Raw genomic sequence first — 23,080 nt, forward strand, 5'->3', positions numbered from 1 at the left:
GAAGTAATTGAGGTGTTAACTAGCTTTTTATGGTAACCATTTTACAATATAAACATGTATCAAATGATCACACTGTAAACCCAAAACTTACTGTTTTCTGTTCATTTTCTTACACCTCAGAAGACCTTTACCTTCTCAGAGTCTGTGTAGTGGGGTCAGGGCAGTTTGGGATGGAATCGGATAAACTGTTGGTGAAAAAGCTCCCAGAGTCTTCCTAGGCTGGTATCCTTTGAGTCCTTGAGGATAAGGCAGAACTTGGCACCTCGCCTGGCTTTTAGAACGAGATGTTCCCAGGAGGCAGAAGGACTGGTTTTCAATCAGATAAAGGTAGGATTCTGCAGAAACTTCCAGAGCACTGTGGTCCCTAAGAGGTATGTTGTCATACTCCTGGCTACACCAGTGAGGTAACAGGGGCTAGAAGAAGAAAGAGGCAACTTAGAAATAGGAAAGGAGGCTGTGTGTGCTTGTGTGTGTGCCTGTGCACGTCGGTGCGTGGGGCTTGTGTGTCTTTGTGCCAGCTGTGAAGGCCTGGAAACGTCTTCAGAGGGCAGTTAGGCAGAGCTGCGCCTTCCTTGAAGGGAACCTGATGGTCGGACATCCAGTTTACGAAATAGGTAATTGGGGAGCAGCACTTTGACATTGATAAGGAACCTTTATTTTGTAAAAGATTTTTAATCTCTCTGGTTTCCCTGATACAACATCTGAAGCTTGACCTGGAACTCAGGTCGTATGTACCTGTTGGGGTCATGGGGATGGTGATGCCACTGCTCCTGGTTCAGGGACACTAAAAAAAGATAACTAATAATAAAAACCCCTGGTGTTTATATAGGTTACCAAACCCTGTGGTTTGACTTAACAACGCATAGCAATGGTATGGACCAGTCCAGAGCTGGCTTTGAATATTGAGAATAGTCACTTTGCTTAATCTTCGTGGAGCTCATGACGGTTTTTAAAGCACATAGTTACATAGTATCTACACATGGCGCTGAGCATCCTTGGATTGATGATGTGAATTTTGTCCTTTGGTCTCTTGGGTAGACTCTGCAGTGGGTCGTCATCTCTTTGCCTTAGATTAAGAAAATGCTGTTCCAGAAAAGTCTAAACATTTTTTTTTTGGCTTTGAAATAGAACTTTAATTTAGAAGTGTTCCTCTATATTCTTCCTTTAACTTTTTATTTTACATTGGAGTATAGTTGATTAGCAATGTTGTGTTAGTTTCAGGTGTACAGCAAAGTGATTCAGTTACACATATACATGTATCTATTCTGTTTCAATTTCTTCTCCCATTTAGGTTGTTACATAGTATTGAGCAGAGCTCCTTGTGCTAAGCAGTAGGTCCTCCTTGGTTATCCATTTTAAATACAGTAGTGTGTACATGTCAATCCTAAACTCCCTAAATATCCCTTCTCAGAAAAGTCTAAACATTTTATATGAAAACAAGAAGGCAGAAGGAATAAAAACAAACGCAAAAAACAGGGTATGGGGAATGTCTCCTAAATTTTAAATGTAAAACATTTATGGGGGTTGGTGACAGTGAGTAAGGGTGTTGTGAATAATTTACGGACTTATTTGTCACCCTAGCCTCTTGTGAGTTGGTCAGGTCCACGTGTTTGAGAATAGATACCCTTCTGCAGAGGTTTTTTACTTTCTTTGGGATGCACTGTGGTTGTACGAGAAGAGCAAGGACCGTGCAGTGGGATATTCCTGAGCTTCTAATCCAAACCAGCCCCACGCTGTGTGACCTGGTTCCGTAGCCACTGAGGACCCTGTCCTGGGCCTCATCTGTCCTCTGGAGATGATGGTTCGCACCTTGCAGGCTTCAGGGCAGAATTAGGTGATTGCCCTCCAGTCTACAATGCTCTAATCTGGAGCAGAGACGTGGCCTCGTCTGCCTCCAGTGAGAGGACGCAGGGCAGGGAGTGAAGGGCTCAGGGTCAGGGGCGGGAGTCATTTCATCTTGGCTTTGGGGGAGGGTGAATTTGGACCAGGGGTCAGGAGTGTCAGAGATGAGACCTGATTCATTATGTGTCAGGTCACTAGGTTCTCTAGACCATGGCTTCTCCCTGCAGGAGTGAGGTTGGCACAAGAGGTCTTCCTGGGCTCTGTCCCCTGCTCTTCTGTGGACTGGCTTCATCGGAGGACCCTGTCAGGTTTCTCCAGCCCAGCTCTTCCAGGCAGTGATCACCATCTCTACTCTCGCAGTCCTAGGTGTGGAGTCAGTGCATTCACTCAGGTGAGGGCTTCTTTGGACTTCCAAGGGCTTGTAGCTTGACCAGCACTTTACAAGGACAACCTGGAGCTGGGCTGCCTGTTAGCTGACCATCTGTGATTCTGGGAGCCCATACTTAGGCTCAGGGGCACTGGGAGAGCTGCCTCATCGATTTCTGACTTTAGAATCCTTGGGGCTGAATCACGTGGCAGTGATTGCGGTGGTGAGTTGTGTTTATTCTGTGAACAATGCTAAACTGAAGCAGTGGTGAGTGCAGCTAGAATAGAGCAGGCCTGCAACTTCCAGGCAGAGCTGGGAGGCATCTCGGAACCACATGGCACTAACCCTGCATCCCATTGCAAGGGGCTGTGAGCCCAGCAGACCGTTGGAGAGGTTCTTGGGAGTTGGTCAGCTGGATGATTGTCCCTGCCACGAGTAAGCTTGGGGCTCATATGAGTTCTCTAAATTCAGCTCAGCATGTCATTCCTCTGCTTGGAAACTTTGGGTCAAGAGGCAGTGATGTGTAGTGGTTAGTGCATGGTCCCTGGTGCTAGCCTGCCAGGGCTTGCATCTAGCTGTGTGATCTTCTGTGTGATATTAACCTCTCTGGGCCTCAGCTTTCTCATCTGTGAGAGAGGGAATTGTGACCGTTTCTATGTGCAATGCCTGGTGCCCAGCAAGGTTGCTGTGAGGGTTAAGGGAGGTCAAGCCCTTGGCACAAACTAAGGGCACAGTAAATGTGGGCTGATGATGTTGGACCTTTATTCCTGTTAGTGAACCTGCCCTGGCTTCTCCTTCCTCCCGACCCCTAGCAGCCGACCCCTAGCAGCCAGTCTCAAAGGTCTGCTCCCTTTGGACAGTGGGGCCCCTGAGGGCAGGGCCCCTGGATCTTGCTTGGTCATGTGGTGTCTGGTCTGATGAGTGCCCTGCTGCGTGGAGAAGGTGCTCAGTCAGCAGTGACTGAGTGTGACTTTGGGGGTATAGAGTTCCTGGGAGAACGAATGTACTTCTTTCTCAGGCTGTGCAGATTTCTGATTGGACACAGTTGGGGGCATATTGTTACCGAGCATCTATCATGGGCAAGATCAGCTGTTGCCAGAGCCTGGAAGCACACAGCAGAAGGACAGTGGGTCCTGGGGGACCTGGGCTCTTAGGGGAGGAAGCCAGGCGGAACCATCTAAAGAAGTAGCAGCAGTGGAAATGCAGAGCATTAGTGAGAGTGAGTAGGTGAGTTGCCCCAGTAGGAGGCCAGGCAGGGAAAGGAAAGGGCTGGCTTTGAGGATCTCTGGCAGGCTGCCTGGAAGAGGTGGCCTGGGACTGACCCAGGATTTTGAGGTGGGGGAAATGGCATGTGCGGGCTTCTGCTGGTAGAGGCTTGGGTTTCCCTAAGGGGGCTGCAGGGGAGGCTCCATGGTGAGTCGGAAGGGGCTGCTGATGGTGGCAGAGGCTTTCTGTAGGGGAAAAGCTTGTGATTGAACTGGCTAAGAATGAATGGTGGGGGGCAAGGTAGGGAGTGAACAGGAGGAGAAGGAGGAGGGGAAAGAGAGGGATCCAGGGAGGGAGGGAAGGGCAGGATGCTAGTTAAGCCTCTGAATAGCATAGGGAGTAATGTTCACCCTGGTGGTTACTGTCCCCCGGGGTGTGCTCCAGCCCCGCCCTTCTCTGTCCTGCAAGCCCAGTCCTTTCTCTTCCTGGCCCCTCGCTCCCAGGCCCCAGAAGCCAGTGAGTGGGCATCCTGGCCATTTCCTGCCCTGCGGGCTGCCCACCCTCCCCTGATCCCTGTCGCCTTGTGCAGGCATGACCTCACCCCGCGGGAAGCAGGGCTCCTGTTCCCGCCTGTTTACCCTGGCGCAGCGACAGGGCATTCGGGTCACGTGGGGCCCTGGCATGCCAGCCGTGTGAGTTGCAGGCCATGGGCACAGGCGGGCAGGCAGGGGGCATTCCTTGGAGCTGAATCTCCCCTGCCCTCCTGGCATGAGAACCCCCTGCTTCTGGAGGCAGCTCTAGGGTGCTGAGTTGGTCCAGCTCTGCACCGTGGTGCTGAGTCATGGCTCTGAAGTGTGGGCTCTGAGTCACCCTGCAGCCCTGTCCTCCACCGCGAGTCCTTTGTGGGACTTTCCTGGGCCCGAATGGGCACTTGACCCTCTGTGCCGCTGGCCACCCTTGAGTTCTCTTGGCCCCTCTTCCCCATCACCTTACAGGCCTGTCCCAAGTCCACCTCGTAGGATCAGCTGTGCCCCTTTGAGATCCAGAACCCAGGAATTTGACTCCAGCCAGCAGCTGAGTTACGGGAAAGAAGCATGGGCAGATTTAGCAAGCCGGCGTGGGAGCAAACCAGGCAAGATCCGGGGGAAGAGGGCCGGGTTGCCTGCCCTGACAGCCACAGGAGGACTGCACAGATCTCCTGTGTCTTGCGTATTCTGTGAGCATCTGGAAATGACCTTGAAAACCTACCCCCTTGAGGGAGCAGGTGCAACAGGAACATCTGTGTATTGGCACTGACTGTGCCGTATGCCATTAATTCCTGTCCAGAGATGTCCGGCTCTATCCTTATACCCATTTCCTGGTGGAAGAAACTGAGGATTTAGTAGAGGACACTTGCTCGGGGTCTGTGAGCTAGAAAATGGCATGTCTGGAGTTTGACTCCAGGCCTCAGTTCTGTGTTAGATTCCCTGATTCAAGTTCATTTGTTTGTGTGCTTGTTTCATCCTCTCTCTCTTTCCTTTTTTTTCTTCTCCCTTTTGCCGTTTTGCTGCTGGAGTCTTCCCCATGCAAGGGAGTCTTCAGCAGTGCAGGAAGCCACTTAATACTGGCAACTAGTGGAAACTAACGTGGCATCTGGAGTCCTGCTGTCACTGTGGGTTCAGGCTGCAGGCTGAGCCCTGAGGGCAAACTAGGGCATGGCCTTCATCCACCTAGATGGAGAAAGCAGCTGAAGGCCTTGACCTTGAGGACCCCCAACGGTCTGTGTCTGGGAGGTGGGGTGGGTGATGTCGCGTGGTGTGAGGAGATTGGGTAGCTCCTTGACTCCGAGGGGAAACCTGTGTTGAGGCTTTGGGGTGCTGGGGAAGCCCTCCTAGGGTTCAGGTTCTAGGTGAGCCTCCTGACTCAAGCCCCTCTTGAGTCAGGAGGCTTTGGGAAGGTCGTTTTCTTTCTGCCGTTCTCCATTATCTCTTATGCAAGGGGAGGAAGTTGGGCTAGACCGGGATGTCTAAAGCATAGCCTCCCCTCTTTTTTGCCTCACATCTGCAGGGGGTTGAGGGGATTGGAACCTGCATTTGTAATGAGCTCCCCAGGTGAGGTGGGGAACCCCTTTCAGGTCAGCCCCTGAGATGCAGGTAAGGCCTGCAGTCTTCCTGCCCTTGGTGGTCTCAGCCGGTGAGGATGCTCAGAGCTGCCTGGGCTGCACGAATAGGGTTTTGTTGGGCCTGTGTTTGAAATCACTCACTGTAACAGTCCATCTATTTTGTGTAAAAACTGGGATTTCTGGCTTCGCTTGGGATGGGGGTGGGGGTTGCTACTTTCCCAGGGCCTCCCTGGCTGGAGCTGCCTGTAAAGGCCCCAGAATCTGAATTCACTTATCTTCACAGCATAAAACCCCAGAAGACTCAGGCTAATCAGGTGGCTGTGAGGTTTCTGTTAATCGAGGCCCTTTCCTGCAGTGGGTGTGTGAATGAGATGGGGAGCAGTGATGAAGTGGATGCTTTTTGAAGACAGATGTATTGGCAGAAAGGCCAGATGTTGAAATGGGGTTTCTGGTCTTGACTGAAAGTTTCAGGGCACTTTTCTGTAAGGGAATGGTGGTGATATGAGTTTCTAGAACTGTGGCTGGCCCGCACAAGGTGGCCAGTATTGTATGAATTTGAGTGAAATCTGGTAGCATCTCTGTGACCTTGAGCTGCCACGTTCTTTTCCACCACTCCTGTCTCTTTCTCCTGTTACTACACCGGAAGATTCGTTTTCAGTGGCACTTCTAAATGAGAGGAAAACTGAATTTTTTTTCCTCCTAATGTTATCATTCTTGTTGGCAGTCGGCTGCCTCATTTTGGACAATTTCAGGTGATGGTTTGGCCGTCCAACTCCCTAGCTGTAGTCTTACATTCTTAGCACAAACAGGGCGACTAAGTGTGGATTCTTATTAGAAAGTGGAAGCAAAACCAAAAACCAACACTTCCTGGGGTGGCCAACCCAGGCAGGCATGATGGTACAGGCTCTTTACTAAGGACCGACGTAGGTTAAGCAACTTGGTCACGGTCATGCAGTGGCAGAGGTAAAATCTGAGCCCTAGTCTCTGTCTCTTGAGCTTGCTTTCTTCCCACTACCCTGGACTACTTCTCCTGTAACTAAGTGGCCAGTATAGTACAGGCCGTTGTACATAAGGAACCCTGAGGCTGGGATGGAGATGTCCGTAGCTAGCCTGTGGATGTTCACATGGACCCGATTCCCCACTGGATCTTGTTCATTATCTCTGTGCTTTCTGTCTGGATTGAGTAGACCGGCAACACTGAACTTAGAGGCATAGGTGCGAAGTCAGATCCGGGCTGCAGAGTCATCTGAGGTTGATCCTGGGTCTGGTAGTGTTTATTTAACCTGCCTTAGCCTCAGTTTCCTTATGTATAAAAGGGATGTGATAGCACCTAGGTCGGAGGTGGTTGGAGGAGCCTCTCACGGATGCAGAGTCTGGTGTTGATACACGGGAGGCCCTCAGCCATCGTTTCTTCCTTCGTCTCTACAAGTAGAGGGGCTGAGTCACAGGTCCTGAGGGGAGATGGCTTTCTCTTCCCTCCTTCACTGTGTCATCTTCCTCTCCTTAAGCTTGTATTATCTGGGTGTGGTGAGCCCTGGGACGGAAGCCGCCCTACAACCCGATCGGTGACATAAAACCCGTGAATACCTCCTTTCACTCGGGGCCCCCTGAGTGGCTGGCAGGTGCCAGCGGTGACGGGAACGGGGTGGGGGGGAGGGGGGTGCTCCAGGGGCGGCGGGCACGATGTGTGGGAATCCGGTGGGTGATTTACTGGAACCACTGGGCAGGGAACTGCGAAGGGAACTGGCTGCCGCGCGGGGAGAGGAGGAGCGGGATTTGGCAGTGAATGTGGTTCTGCAGGACGCAGGGTTCCTCCTGGCAGAACAGGTTCCCAGCTGTGGGCTCTGGGGTGCGGTATGGGACCGGGAACGGGCTGCTCCCCAAAGGCACCTTCAGGAGGCACGGAGAGGGCTGGGCATCCCAGCTAGGGGCGTTTGAGGGCATGAAGTTCAGGGGGTTAGGAGTGGGAGGGGGCGTGCCATGGGGGGGGCTCACCGGGTTGGTTGCCTGCTGAGTGGTCTGACAAGGAAGAGGAGTTGATCACGCACGAGCGCGTGAGTTCTTCCTCTCCTGCCGAGTTCATCACTTCACGGTATGACCGTGTCTCTCTCTCTCCTGCTGTGTGACCTTCTCAAGAGCAGGCAAGCTCCTTGCAGAGTGCCCTTCCCATTGAAACATGTTGATGACCCACAGGCAACATGTGAACTTTGGGATGCTCTCTGCCTTCCTTCTTCTCTGTCTGCTATTGTCCTGTAGCTTGGGAATGTCTTACTTCATCTCTTTCTGATGGTTTCATCTTCCTCTCTCCTTTCTTCTGTGCTCTGTCTGTTCTTCCATCTATACATCTATGCTTCCTTCTGCCCTTCCATGCTGTTTTTCTTCCAACCACCCTTCTATATATTTCACTCCACCCAGCCACCCTGCCATCCAGCCATCCTTCTACCCAGCCACCCGGCCGTCTGTAATAGTCATCGCCTACCTAGAGTGCGCTGGGCACTGTGCCTGGCTCTGGAGACGCACAGGTGGGTAAGAGCCAGCAAGGTCCCTGTTCTCCTGGTGGGAAGACACGCATATAACTGAGTCCTTATAACACAGTCTAGGGAGTGCTGTAATGGGGGTACTAACGGGGGTACACTGGAGCATGGCGGGGAGTGAGGGTTTAGCGTGGGTGGCCCAGCGACAGTCTTACTGGAGAACTGCTTGAATTGAGTCTCAGAGGATGATGTGGTTATCGAGGCTTGTGAGGGCCAAGGAGAGGAGGTAGAGGTGAGTATGGAGGTCCCCTGGCCTTGCTGTGTGTTGATAGAACTGTGAGGCATGGACGGACTCAGGCCAGAGGCCCACCTGCAGACGTTTATTAAATTTTTGTTGCCTTGTCGCCCCCGTGTCCAGCACACAGTACGTTCTTGGTAGCCATTAGTCACTTCCATTGCTGCCCTCTCCAGAAGTGAGTTCCTTTTGCCTCTGTGCCCTTGTCCACAGTTCTAGTCATTGGCCTGGTGAGTCAGCAGCTGCTGTGAGAAGCACGTGCCCCGTGGGCCGTGTCCTGGCAGAATCTTTGAATCTCCCTCTTTGAGCCCACCATCACGCAGGCCCCAGCACTAGATGGAGGGGAAATGAACAGGAAAGCAAACCCTTTTACATTTTTTTCCCCACCGAGCTTGCTTATTTGTAGAGATATTGGAGAAGGCAGATGAGCTGTGGTCCTGGGGCTTTGTGGTAGCTCTTCTTCCCATCTGGCTCTCCTGCTTCCTGCTTACGCTGGTTTCATATCTCGACTTTGTTCACCTAACGTGACATCCTGACCATTTCCCAGTGTCCTTCGGTTGTAAAACCTTGTTTCGCATACCTTTCCCGTGTGTCCTCATGCACCCGTGCAAGAAAGGTGCTCTGTCACTCATTTTTGCTCCTGTAAAATGAGGATAATCACAGCCCTTTCTCCGTGGAGTTGATGTGAAGGAGAGGTGAGGAAGGTTTGTCCAGGGGCCCCACCTAGGACGGCACGGAGCACGTGTTGCTGGTATTTCTGCCCTTGTCAGCTTCAGCCAAGTAGGGACGGCAGGGCATTCACGTTGCCTTCTGCTTTGCCTGGTGTGATGCACGAACCTTTTCACACATCTCTGGTAGTTTTCCTGGCAGAGCCCCCCAGAAAGATTTGAGGAGTCTTGATACAGTCCAGTCATAGCTTTCCAGGTATAGTTCACTGGTCACAACTCCGCAGAAGGTGCTGGGGGTTACTGAGGCAGCCTTCTAATATGTGAGCATCTTAATTCACGCAACAAACTCCATAGCGGGCGTGGAGCTCTGTGATTGGCACACACCTAAAACAAAACCATGTTCTTAATGTTTTTCTTTGACTACTGCTGTGATTGACCAGCTTTTCATGTGTATTGCCTATTTGTGTTTTCTCAACTGGTCATTTCCTTTGGCGTGTTTGGCAGGTTTTTTTTTTTTTTTTTTTTTCCCATGGATTGGTAAAATCTGCCTCAACTAACTTGTAGATTTTGCAGGTGGGGGATGGGTGAGTCCCACTGGACTCTTTGTTAGGCATAGGATTCCAGGAAATGACGCCTCTGTTTCTGTGGGGTACATTTCGTTACAAATCTGCATCTGATTGTGGTAGCAGAATCATGCTTTGCAAATGAATGCTGGGGAGGGGGGGCCTGTCTCATTAATTTGAGCCTTTGCCCATTTTAAATATTCTTCCCTGAGTGGTGTTTGCCAGGGAGCTTCCCCCTTCTCTCTTCCTTCCTTTCCTCCTAAGCAAAATAAAAAATCCTGCTAACTTTCAGGTGTCCTTGTAAATGTCACCTCTTCAGGGACCTTCACCCGGAAGCCCCAGATTAACTGCTGGCTGGGGGTGGGCTGGCATCTCCTTCAAAGCATGGGTGGCAGTTTCTAACTTAGTGGGTGTTTTAGGAACATTTGTGTACGTTTCCCCTGTAGACGCAAATCTTTTCGAAGGCAGGGACCTTGTCCCTTATGGCATTGTATGTGTTCCCTGAGCGCCTCATGCAGGGCTTGGAAGTGGATGCCCAGAGTGGTAAAGTGACTTGCGTGGACGTGGCGGACCCGGAACTTGACCAGGTGTGTGAGCCCACCTTTGAGCTGGGTGCCCCAGGACCCTTTGCGCCTGTGGCCAGGGCTTGGCCTTGGTGTCTGGATGAGCAGAGCAGAGCAGAGGTCAGCTGGTGTGGCAGGGCCTTGTCCCTTTGCCTCACTGGCATCAGTCACCCCGGGTTATGTTGGCTCCATGAGGACAGAGCGAGATCTAGGGGAAGGGTGAGGACGGGCTTCCAGGTGAGTGCCCAGTGACAGCCAGCTGTGCCCTCTGCTTGGTCTGCACCCCTTTGGCTTCCTTGGGCCTGCCGTGGAAGGAGAAAGAAGCTGAGGCGTGAAAACAACCGAGAACTGTGGCTCCACCATTCCAGGGTCTGTCCTGCTGGCAGGAGGAGCCGCAGGTGGGGTGTGGGTTGGCAGTGGGGGCGGGGAGGGAGGGGACGTCTCCACGGTGTTGGTGTTGGGTCACTTCTGAGCAGGTTGGAATGTGTGGTTCCTGGATGGGCCGGGCGGGGGGAGGCCTTGGGGTGGAGGGGAGAGAGCCTGCCAGCTGGAATTGGGGTGCCGCCAGTCCCCAGCTGTGTGAGTGTGGGCATGGTACCCATCTCTGGGAGACCCAGCCTCCTCTCGGGAGAGTGGAACTAATGAGGCCTACTCTCGGGGCTTGTGGGCAGATACAGTGACTGGAAGCCTGTTCCTAGCACTTAGCAAGTCCCCAGTGGATGTTGCCTTACTTTTGTTCTACCCATGCACCTCCTGTTTCCATAACTGATGCACGTTGAGTCTGGCAGAAAATGGCTAACATTGGGAAATTCTCAACGGAGTCAGTGAGAACTCACATAGAAGGTCCTCGGGGCCACCAGAGCACCGGACAGGGGTGGCGAGGCTTCCCCTGTGCTGGAAGGGACCCTGGTAGGAGGCTAAACTTGCAAGTCTGGGACCAGTCTGAGTCCTTGGGGTCCACGTGGACCGGAATCCCACATTCCATTCACAGGCCAACTCCGTGGAGCCGAGTGACCCTGGGTGTGGGTCTTGCTACTCTTCCCTCGTCCATGAAGTGGGTGTGGGAGGGTCACAGCATCACAGGTTGGAGGAGGACCCTTGGGAGGGGGAGGTGGTTGGAAGCATCCTAGAGCTGCTGGGCTCAGGACTGGCCAGGCTTTTTCGTGGGAGAGTTGGTGGGTAGCAATCTGGGGGGCTTCTTTTTGGGAAGCTTCTTTTCTGAGGGCTTTGCAGGCACAGAGCAGCCTTGGGCCTGGCGTAGATATGGATATAGTTAGCAAGATAATCCAACAATTACCCCTTGCCCCATCAAGATGTTCACACCCGAATCCTTGGAACCTGTTGTGTGGCCAAAGGGGTATTAACAGTGTAGGTGGAATGAAGGCTGACCTTAATATAGGGAGATTATCCTGGATTTTCCTGTGGGTCCAGTGACATCCCAACAGTCCTTAAAAGTGGAGAAGGGAGGCAAAAGAGGAGGTCCGAGTGATGTGATGTGAGAAGTAACTGTATTTAGTTAATTTGTGTGCATTTAAGGCATGGAGCTTGTGGTAATTTGTTCTGGTAGTCCTAGGAAGCTAATGCGATGGTGACAGCATTTGTTGGCCACACTTTGTTCCTTGCACCGAGGCGGATGGGAGCTGGGGACCATCAGAGAGGAATGTCCTTCGGGGTGTGGCACTGGCAACAACCCCGTATTTGGGTGTGATCCTCGGTGACTGGGTCCACCGAGGCCTGCCCAGTGACCTGGCGGGGATGGCTTGTGTAAGCAGGTGTGCTGAGATCTGTGTGATAAAGGGTTTGTGTAAATGCCAAGTGCCCATCACCCTCCCTCTGACAGCCCAGGCTTTGGCTCTGGCAGCTTGGAAAGAATGGCGTAATGGTGCCTTAGGTGCTGGGAGGGACGCCTCCCCGTCCTGCCCTGCTGTTTCAAGTTTTAATTTTCAATCTGTTGGAGTATTTCTTAAAGCATCTCAGGAGCATGTGGCAGGTGCACAGTAGCCTGGAGTGAGGCACGCTGGCTGTGCCCGGGCTCAGGGCCCGGCACCTTCTCCGTGTTTCCTGACAGGGCCCTCCTGAGCTACCTGTGCAGGGCGTGTGGCCAGCATCCCCACCTCTGTCCCTTTTCCTGCCCTGACCCACAGGAATGGGCTCTCAGGCAGCAGTGGGGGCTGGATGGAGGTGACCAGGCCCCCCGCTGTCCCACTCTTGGAATGCAGGCCCTGGGCCTTGCCTCAGTGAGGCCATTTTAGAAGAAGGCATATTATGTCTGTGAGGGGTTTCTCACTAATACTGTGTGTGTGTGTGTGTGTGTGTGTGTGTGTGTGTATGAGAGACAGAGAGAGAGAGAGGGAGGGAGTTGGTTTCCATGTATAGGATGACATTAAATGCCTCCTTAAAGCCGAGCCAGGACAGCGCCCTGGCCGTCATCACTTGGCCCTGACAGGTACCATGGCGGAGTGTGGGCTGCTCACCTGAACAGTGAGGCTCTCCTGGGTGAGTGGCTTTTGCCCAGGGCCTGGCTCAGCTGGCCGCAGGTGCCCTCCTCCGTCCTTCTGCAGAGCTGCCTGCGGCCTCCTTGGGGCGTCGTCACCCAGAATGCAAGCAATGGCTGGGGTTGCTGCCCGGGCTTGTGTTTGGCCTCAGCCAAGGTCAAGTTGTCAGGAAGAGGAAGCAGGAGACGCTCACTTGCACGTGGGGGGGGTAGGGTGGGCCGAGACTGCCTTCTGGCAGCTCTTTTATATGCAAACCCCACCTTCCGCTCCTCTGCCGGGACTGCCCCCCTCCCCTCCTCCCCCTGTTAGAGGGGTGGGAGGTGAGCAGTTCTGGTGGGGGGGGGGCATTATCGCTGATCCTGGTGCTTATGTCCCTCTGCAGCATCCTGGGGCTGGCCGGCAGCTTGCAGACACCTGGCTGGAATGACAATGAGCAATGGTGGAGGACGCTCGTTGGGGAGGGCTCTGCTGAGCCAGCACTTACTTCCCTGCATTTCCAGCCGCTCTGCTCACCTTCTCTGACAAAGGCTGGGCCTTTGGGATGGTAATGCCCTCTGGGCTGGCCTTGACTCCAGGTGAAAAATGAACTTGGAGGCCTGCCCTTGAGGCTGTATACTCTCATTTTTTTATGCAGATGTGCTAGAGGGGGTTGGGGCATGTGGGGAGAGTGGAGAAGGGGCCTGGGAAGTCCTAAGTCCTGAAACGGAGATGGTCTGAGCTGTCACATCTCCTTTGATGTAAACGTGCCAGAGGTTCCAGGTCACCCACCTTCCGCCCCCTGATAAATTACCTTGTGCTGCTTCCTGGTGAATCTAAACTATGCCTTCACTGAGGGTGGGAAGTCCACCGGAAAGCATTGTGAAAGAATGGTTCTTGCTTTAAATATAAGAAAAGAGCTACAACACAGTACAGGCGGGCTGTGTGGTATGTGGGCTTCTGTGTGGTATGTGGGCTTCTGTGATACTGTCCTCATCCACCAATAGTTTTTTCCTTGTTATAAAATAATTCTTTGTTTTGTTTGGCAAAGAATTATGTAGCACTTGTTATGAACTAGGCAACTGTTCTAAGCCCTTGGCAAATATTAACTCGTTTCATTTAATCCCATGGCAGCCCTGGGGGGCGGTGCTGCAAGGCACAGAGGTTAGGGGATGTGCAGAGGGCACAGGGTCGCTTCCTGGGGAAGACCAGGCAGTACTGCCTCAGGGTCTGTGGCCTTCTCTCTGAAAATTACAAAATTAAAGATGTTAGTGTTGCCAGAAACTAACATCTTTAATTTATGCCCTGAGTATTTCCAGAATTTAGGGCATAGTATAGACGTATCATAGTTTATTTAACCATATTAAATCCCATAATTTGAATGGGTCACTTTTTAAAGAAATGGTCCTTGCATATATACATGCGCATCCTGGCCTTACTTCCTCTCCATGTTAATTTTCTTAGTGCCGTCTCTTTACTTTTGAAAAGTTTACTAGACTTTAAGAAAGGCTTAAAATTCCCTTAAACATACCCATAGGCACTGCCTCAGTGCAGTGTCTTCGGTGCTTACTCTGCTATTAGGGAGTTGCTTCTGGTGGACAGAGGTTGGTTGTAAGCAGCTCGGGACAGTGTTGACAGCAGCGAGGACAGTGACCAGAGGCCTGGGGGCCAGTTTTGGGAGGAAGTCCGGCGAATGAGTTAATATACTTGCAGGTTGCATGTTACATCTTACAGTGAATTATTTAAGCAGTCATTAGTAAATCATGAAGCTGACATTATTTACTCTTTATTATTAAATAACAGGATGTTGCTAATGCGATCCAGTATTAATTATTTAAGTCTCATTACTGAGTATTAAGCTTTGTAGTGTTTGACTAACATTGCAAATCAGAGGAATAAGGCTGATGTGAAACAATGGCAGCTGTTTTCTATTAGGACTTCCTCCCTCCTGGTTTCCCCAAGAGCTTGAGGGCCCGGTTTTATCGTACTGTTCCTTGTAACTCCATAACCCGAGAGTTTGAGAAAGTTTGTCAAAATTTATTTCCTAATTGAAGGTCAGAGTAGACAACCATGCGGGGTTGAGTAATGTCCCCCCCAGTTTATGTCTGCCAGAAGCTCGGAATGGTGTTATTTGGACATAGGGTCTTTGCAGAGGTCATTAGCTCAGATGAGGTCTTACAGAATTAGGATGGGTCCTAAATCCAACGATGGTGTCCTTAGAGGAGAGGAGAGAACCGAGACAGAGAGGCGTGGGACAGAACACTGGAGAGACACGGGAAAAGGCCATGTGACAGCTGAGGCAGAGGTTGGAGAGAGGAAGCTACAGGCCAAGGAAGGCCAGGCGTTGCAGGGAGTCTTCAGAAGCAAAGAAGAGGCGAGGGAGGATTCCTAAGACACGGCCATCACGGAGCCAACTTCCCTTAGCGAAGGAGAAGGTGGGCGGGAGGACGAGCAGCACTCCCTCCCTTAGGTATAGACACTTGCTAAATGTTTGCTGAATGAGGGAAGGACGGAGCACGCGATGAAACTGGCGATTTCATTCTGCATTCCTCAGCTGCAGCTCCGCGTGCTCTTGAACTGTCCAGACAGATATCCTCTTTAGCTAAACGAACCTCCTTCTCCCATAGGAGAAGACAGAAGTAACCTCTCTTACTAGCTATGGGATCTTGAGAAAGTGGCTTAGCATCCTTGGACCTCGGTGACCTTCTTTGTAAAGTACGAACCTCTCCTGTGTTGTGGTGATGATTAAATGTGATGATGTTCGTAGAGCCGGGGTACATGGTTGGTGCCCCGAGAATGTTAGCATTTATGACTTGTTTGCAAAGAAATGAGTAGTGTTGCTGTGTATGCGGCGTTCCCTATTAACCCTGTAACCGCCAGAGTCACATCTCCCTCCTGTTCCTCTTCCTCCTCCCCTTCCCCTTCCTCCTCTGTCCAGTGACCGGGGAAGGCAGGAAACCCACAGGGTGAAATGCTGGATCAGTTTCTCTCCTCTTAGACTATCTTCCACATCACCTTGTAAATGGGTTGAGTAGCCATGCCCTGTCTACCTCTTCCACAAGGAAATGACTGATAGAGCAAAGCAGAAATAGGCAGTGAAGAGGAATGGTTATTGCCAGATGGGGGGCTCCTTCAGGCTCACCCCGAGGGAAAAGGGAGGGGGTTGGAAATGGACACTGCGTAGCAGGTGCTGGCCATCTGCACTGTGGCCTGTTTTAGGGCAGACAACTGCTCTTCTGCTGATTGGATGCCCGGGAGTACTCCCAGGGGATGGCAACCTCAGGATAAATGGGGGGGGAGGGGCGGGGGGGAGAGGGGGAGGGCCGTGGATATAAAAACTTTCATAGTCAAATAAACATTAAGGAGAAGAGGGAAATTCTCCCACCCACTGTCTCTCGCCGCCCCTGTGTTTGGTCTTGCAGGATGGAAGAGTTTTGGGGAAGCCCTGAATTTTAGCTGCTGCCATCCGCACGACAGTCCCGTTTCACAGATTAGGAAACGTGGGCCCAGGGCCTTTTCCCAGAGCTGGGGAAGAGCCCGCTGCTCCCTCACGCCTGTGCCCTTGTTCGCTCCCACCCTGGCTCATAAGGTCAGGGGGTTGGCGGCAGGGCCAGGTAGATTCAGATGAGCTCTGCCCCAGCTGCCTGCTGCTTCACACCTAGGTTTGTGTGATGTCTTCGAAGCTGATTGCATCTCTGATTTAAGTCTTGCTGCTGGGGGCTGGATGTGCTAGACTCCTGGTACCCAGGGACCCCCCAGGCTTTATCTGTCCCTGAGGCAGAGTCCTTCAGATCAGATACAGGGTGTGACTGCCCCTCAGCGTGGGTCATGTAAAGAAATGATTAAGATACATTTCTTTGTTGCTTCTGGACCTACAACCAAGAGCTGTTCTGGCACCCAGAGAAGAATATCTGCAAATTCTAGCACCAGATACGGATTCAGAAACAAAACCAAACAAAACATCTGGAATTTTTTTTCCGATTGTATTAATATATGCTTGTTGAAAAATGGCCTCCACAGACTATACAAATGTGAAAAGGAGGAAGTGACCTTTCCGTGTAATGTCATCCCTGTCCTTTGGCAGAGAATATTAACCGAAGGAGTCAGAAAACCCTGGCTTGGAATCCTACCTTGACGATTTCAGTTTCTAAAGGTCTCACATAAGGGAAAAGTCCTACCGCTTCCAAGGGCCATCATGAGAGTCACAGGAGACGTTAGATGAAATCCTGTCCAGGGCTGTCATTGGTCCTTTGTGGATTTAATAAATGTTCTTTATCCCCATCGTTGCCCTGGCTTCTGATCTGCTAGGAATCCAGACACATGAGAGTATCTGTTCTCTGATCTGTTGCACTGGGCCGCTGTCTCCTCCCCAGCTCTGCCCTCTTGCTTGCTGGGGTGGCCGGCTCTGGCCCTCCCACCCCGGTCAGGCAAGGACACGGAGCTGCGGGTGTCCAGCCGGGAGCGGCTGTGGTGTCCCAAGGCCTGGGCTGCCTCCGGCTCCAGGCATTTCCCCCTGAGGGTTTTAGAGGAAGTCCGAGCAAGTTCATTCCAAATGCACGCTCCTCTTTGCAGACTCTCAGTGGTGCCCATGACACACACCTCAGTAAGCACGACCTGTGTGTATTTGGCACCTTGAATTACCTAAAGGACAACACTTTCTCATCCTTAGCTAATTTGGGAAACGAATGAAAGGGAGATCCCTTGGAATTTCTGGAAGCATGAAGAATGATGTCTGTCGTTCAGGTGTGTTCTTGGCTGCTGAGAAATCATGGATTACCTTTCAGTTACCGAGCTGCTGAGGGTGGTGATAACAGCTAGTATTTATTGAACGCTTTCTGTGTGTGCTGGGCCTGCCACACACTTTGCCTGAATTTTCTCATTTTATCCTCCCAGCAGCCCAGTGAAGTTAGGGCAGGTGTTAATTTCTGAGGACTAAGGTGAAGCTTCAAAATGCTAAATAAGCCTTCTGGTGTGCGCGGTGAGCAAGGAGATGGGATGCTAGCGGGCTGTTGTGATTCCAGAGTCTGGATCTCCAAGGGGATATTTCCCTTCCAGAATCTCTGTGCATCTCTCTGCTCCATGGCTTCTGTGAATTGGTGATTCAGCATCATTCACTTTTCCTCTGGAATCTGTTCGCTTTCTCTCCGTTAAAAACAGTCTCTGTCATTCTGGCCAAGCACAGTGACCAGCACAGTGGGTTTGCAGTAAATGTCCAGTGGATGACAATGCAGTGTGAGCATCAATTGAGCAGCTACTAGCTGCTAAGCAGCTGCAGCACTGGGTTCTGGGAAATAAGGAGTTTAAGGATAATGCAGTTGCTATCCTTAAGCTGCTCACCCATAGCTTTGTAATGGAGAAAACTCAGATACAAATGATGATACAAGTGGTGGCACCGCAATGTGGGACTAGGGCCATGGAGAGAATAAGGTCTGTGTGTTTTTAGAGCATCCCAGTTCCGCATATTGGGTCACTGTGCCAGAGCAAACAGGCCAGAGATGACAGACTTGGGATTTGAATCTATATGGTATCTCCCTTTATGCTGTGGGAGCACTGGGGAAGGAGCTGCTGTAGATTTAGCTGTGAGTCACAGGGAGTTGTTGAGAAGATTGGGGAAGGCTGCACAGCAAGAGAAAGGGCTTTGCAGGATGAGTAGAGGTTCACCAAGAAGGCTGAGCAGTTGGAAGGACAGCAGAAGCAGAGGCCCAGGAGAGAGTCAGTGAGTGACATGTCCAGTGTGCCCAGATTGCAGGGGTGGCTGTAGCTGAAGCTGAACATTTAAGAGCTTGGACTGTGGGACCTCAATCTCAGTTCAGCTTATTACTACCTGTGTCTTAGACTTTTGTGGGTTTTTTCGGTACACCAATTTGAGGTGTGTGCTGCTTCCAACCTAGAAGGCAATCCATAGATATCAGCCGTGGGCGTTCCCTTCAGCCTGACTGTGAAGCAGTGGACTGTAATCCTGCAGGTACGGGACCAAGAAGCAAAATGATTAGATGTGTCACGTGATCCTGTTCATCCCCAAAGGAAGATCCTTGTCCTCCTCACGGCTTATGTGGAGGTGCCCTGTGCTCTCAATGTGCGTGTTTATTTGGATGTGACCCTTTGGGCGCCTGTGTGTTTGTAAAAGAAAGCAGGAAGGTGATGCATTGTGAGCTGTATTGAGTTTTCTATGGTGATTGAGGGAGGAATCAGAGTATTTTAGTCAACTCTTCCCTGTGACTGGGGAAGCTGCACATCGTTCCCCTCCTCCACCATCTGAGACCTGTTTCTCTTCCTGTTGTTATGGTTTGTGGGGTCCCGGGGGTCCGCTGGGGCTGCATGCTTCCTGGGGCCCGCCTGAAGGATTAGAAGAGCTCCAGCCAGGAATAAGTGCTCAGGGATCTATTCTCCTTTCCTTTTTCCTCTTCCAGTTCCTTCCTCTTCTCTAAACCACTCCATGTTTTCAGGGTTTAGACTGTATTCTTTTCCTTTTTATCTTTTCCCCCCTCTGAGACAAAAGGAAGTTTCCAGTTCTGCTACTTCCTAGTTAGGTGACCTGGGACAAGCCACCCTGGTGAGCCCTAGCTGTTCATCTGTGAGATGTGTCAGTAACTGTTTCTGAGGGGTGCGTGGGCATGACGCAAGACCCTGAGCGTCAGGAGCCCGGCTCGGGGCTGGCCCAGAAGGGTGCTCACTAAGGGCAGCCCCCTCACTCCCCTCCCAGCAGCTACCACTCACACTGTCACTTTATCTCAAGGGCCTCACACTGAAGAGAGAGCAGTCAGCCCCCAGGAACAGAGCTTCTCCAGTGAGCTATGCAGCATCCCAGCATCACTGTATCACCCTGCATCACTATATCACCCTGCATCACTGTATCACCCTGCACCACTGTATCACCCCACATCACTGTATCACCCTGCACCACTATATCACCCTGCATCACTGTATCACCCTGCACCACTGTATCACCCCACATCACTGTATCACCCTGCATCACTATATCACCCTGCATCACTGTATCATCCTGCACCACTGTATCACCCCACATCACTGTATCACCCTACATCACTGTACCCTGTATCATCTTATCACCCTGCATCAGTGTGTCACTCTGCACCACTGTATCACCCCACATCACTGTATCACCCTGCATCACGGTACCCTGTATCATTTTATCACCCTGCATCACTGTATCACCCTGCACCACTGTATCACCCCACATCACTGTATCACCCTGCATCACTGTACCCTGTATCATCTCATCACCCTGCATCACTGTATCGCCCTGCACCACTGTATCACCCCACATCACTGTATCACCCTGCATCACTGTACCCTGTATCATCTCATCACCCTGCATCACTGTATCGCCCTGCACCACTGTATCACCCTGCATCAGTGTATCACCCTGCACCACTGTATCACCCCACATCACTATCACCCCACATCACTATCACCTTGCATGTCTGCATGTCTATCACCCGAGAGACCTACAGAGTAGACCCCGCCCCAGAGGTACTGGTCAGAATTGCTGTGGGTGGACTTTAGGGGTCTGTATTGTGGCAAACCGCTAGGTGATTCTTAGGCACACTCAGGTGTGAGACCCACTGGCCCAGAGAAACATTTTGTGACCCTAGTACTGAAACTCGTACCATGAAGGCACTTGGTAAATATGGAGTGATTCATGTACACCCCCAGCAGTGTGTGTGTGTGTGTGTGTGTGTGCGTGTGTGTGTGTGTGATGTTGAACTTGACTTGCCATGAATGCTGTGATGCCACTTAGTTCCCGCGGAGCTCTGGAGACCTAAGTTCCCCAAGTCAGGGTTTTTTATCTGGACTACGATTCTGTTTTTGTTTTTGTTTTTAAACCCAATGCCATTTTTTTTTCTTAAGAGATTTATTTGTTTATTTATTTATTTATTGGCTGTGTTGAGTCTTCATTGCTGTGCACGGGCTTTCTCTAGTTGCGGTGAGCGGGGGCTACTCTTTGTTGTGGTGAGTGGGCTTCTCACTGCAGTGGCTTCTCCTGTTGCAGAGCATGGACTCTAGGCGCTCGGGCTTCAATAGTTGTAGCACGTGGGCTCAGTAGTTGTTGTGCAGGGGATTAGTTGTTCCTCGGCATGTAGAATCGTCCCTGACCAGGGACTGAACCCTTGTCCCCTGCATTGGCAGACGGATTCTTAACCACTGCGCCACCAGAGAAGTCCTTCTGTTATGTTTTTAATGTATTTGAATTTCTGCTGTTTGTTTATAATTTTTCTTTTCCTCCTTTCTACCTTCCTTTCTTTCTTTTTTTTCTCTTAATAATGTTCAGTTGCCCGTGCACTCTTTCTGTCTTCTGACCCCAGATGCCGACGGGCTGGGATGTAAGTGGGGTTTGCCTTAGGAGCACAGGGGAAGGAGGAGGGGGGGATGTAAGCCACTCGGCTTCCTGCATCACTTGCTGAATGTTTTAAACCACTCCCTCCCTCCACAGAGCACTGGGGTGACAGCACAGCAGTCTTCACTTCCCATGCCTCCCTCTGTTGGATTTTTGTTCTGTCATCTCTTCCTCCTGCCCCACTGCCTCCCCTTTGTTTTTGTTTTTTTTAGTAAATTTATTATTTATTTATTTATTTGTTTGTTTGTTTGTTTATTTATATTGGCTGCGTTGGGTCTTCGTTGCTGCGCGCGGGCTTTCTGTAGTTGTAGAGAGCAGAGGCTACTCTTCATTGTAGTGTGCAGGCTTCTTATTGCGGTGGCTTATCTTGTTGCGAAGCACAGGCTCTAGGGCTCTATGTACACAGGCTTCAGTAGCTGTGGTGAGTGGGCTCAGTAGTTGTGGCTCGCGGGCTCTAGAGTGCAGGCTCAGTAGTTGTGGAGCGCAGGTTTAGTTGCTCTGTGGCGTATGGGATCTTCCCGGACCAGGCCTCGGACCCCAGGGCTCGGACCAGGGAAGACCCCCACCGCTTCCACTTTGGATTTTACCCAGTGCCTTGTGGGCAGGCAGTTTGCCGCCTGAGTTTACTTAGTGAAATGTGCCCACATGACTTGAAGGAAAGACCTTTTCTGTGAAAGTCAGAAGTGCATTCCAAAGTCACAAGCGTGACCTACACGGAAGCCCAGATAATCGAGGTATTAAAGACAAGTTGGAATGAAGGTGATGATTATGGGATGTGTGGAGTGGTGGGATGTGGGGGAAGGGCAGGTACTGCAGGGTTGGCAGGTAGAAAGCTCTGCTTTGAGGAAATGAGCTCCTGTAGAGGAAGCCAGTCCCCAGCCCACGAGACCCTGGGAGCTCAGGGTGCTGGGAACATGACCCAGGTCCTAAAGTGAGACCAGGGTTTGGTGTGATGGCGGATTTGGGGGAGCCTTGTAGTCTGATGATCCCAAGTTCCGTTCCACCCCTCGAGAGCTGCGTAACTTTGGGCAAGTTGCCAACCCTCCCCATGCTGCTGTTTCTGTAATTTGGGGATTTGAGACCTGTCTCCAGTGTTGTGAACATTAATGGGGGTTAAGTGGAGGAATTAAACAGGGCTTCTTCTGTGACTGGCGATTAATAAATGCTGTTTCTCATCTTCCTCCTTGTTGGAGCATCACCCTTCCTGCTACCCTGAGGGTCTTTCCCCTTCTTCTCAACTTGTACACCTCTCAGGCTGCACAAGATCTGTCCAGCTCCAATCTTGCGAGGGGCTCCCTGAGGTCATGGAGCACAGGGGCTCAGTCCTTCAATGGACTGTTTATTTCTCATAGCCCCGTTGCTTTAATGAGATTTGAAGCTCTTTGCAGGCAGGGACCTGTGTGAGATCTTGAGTCTCCTTCAAAGTTACTTTCTTGGAGAACATAATGAATATGTCCTAGAGCTTCTCTATTTGGAGTCTTCAAGGGTGGGTCCTACTGTCCTGTAAAGAACTGTCTTTTTAGTCACTGTTGGGTGGCTCAGTTCCATGGCACTTTGCACCCTTTGTTTGACTGACAGGTGGATCTTTGCTCACATTTCCTTGAGGTTCTTTATGGGCAAAAGCAAACAAAAGGAACCTAAAAAAAAAACAAAAAAACTTTCAAGGCTTGTCATTTGTAGGAGGAAAGTGTTTGTAGCTTTCTCAGCTCATTTCAGTATCTTACTCACCTTCAGGCTATAAAGGGTCATGGAGGTAAGGTTTTCTTTTATTGAGGACTTACTATGTGTAAGGGCTTACACAGGCTAATTCTTATTTCCCCCCTAATTGTGCAAGGCAGGACCTGTTTTGTAGGGAGGCAAGTAGATTCAGAGAACCGAAGTTCAAGGTTTCACAGCTGTTTGGTAAGCATTGGAGCTAGAATTCTCACCCTGGTCTGTTTGTCTGTAAAACGCTGGTCATCACTGGGCACGATTTCCTTCCTGCACACCCTCCTGTCTGTCTTTGCATCCTTCTGTCTGTCTGCCTGCCTTTCTCTCTCTTAAAATTGCTGTTGGTGTTTCTCTCTGGTCTGGTCTAGTTAATGAAAAGGAAGGCTGTTGTGAAGTAATCCCGGGGATCTGTAATCAGGACAGCTGTGCCCTGAGAGCGGGTGGGTCCGTAGCGCAGACTA

General features: G+C 51.1%; 1 long non-coding RNA gene across 11 annotated transcripts in view; it reads left to right on the plus strand.

The window, feature by feature from the left end:
- The first annotated feature begins 429 nt into the window (after positions 1-429).
- LOC130853477 (uncharacterized) overlaps positions 430-23,080 on the plus strand; it is a 191,423-nt gene continuing 168,772 nt past the window's right edge. For all 11 annotated transcript variants that reach the window (XR_009053785.1, XR_009053779.1, XR_009053778.1 and 8 more), the window contains exon 1: positions 430-614. This is a non-coding gene — a long non-coding RNA (uncharacterized LOC130853477). The remainder of the gene's footprint in view (positions 615-23,080) is intronic.

This window comes from Hippopotamus amphibius, chromosome 5 (assembly GCF_030028045.1).
Source record: "Hippopotamus amphibius kiboko isolate mHipAmp2 chromosome 5, mHipAmp2.hap2, whole genome shotgun sequence".
Classification (NCBI taxonomy): Eukaryota; Metazoa; Chordata; class Mammalia; order Artiodactyla; family Hippopotamidae; genus Hippopotamus; species Hippopotamus amphibius.